Raw genomic sequence first — 252 nt, 5'->3', positions numbered from 1 at the left:
ACTAGTGGTGGAGTTGGTCTTTTATGAGGAGTGATAGAGAGGGGATGAGGATGATGTGATTGTGAGGAAGGAAGGAATCGCGAAGCAGAGAAAAAAGGATAAAACTGAATATATATTTAAGACGTCTGTGCGAATCCTCCCCCTTTTTATGAGAGCAAGTGAACACCATCCACTCCTTCTCCCTCCTCAGCCCCCTCGACCCCCTTCCGAACCTCGTCTTAACCCGAGTCGCACCGACTTTACGGACGTAGG

This window comes from Penaeus monodon, chromosome 27, assembly GCF_015228065.2.
Source record: "Penaeus monodon isolate SGIC_2016 chromosome 27, NSTDA_Pmon_1, whole genome shotgun sequence".
NCBI classification, from domain to species: Eukaryota; Metazoa; Arthropoda; class Malacostraca; order Decapoda; family Penaeidae; genus Penaeus; species Penaeus monodon.
This window is presented reverse-complemented; position numbering follows the sequence as displayed.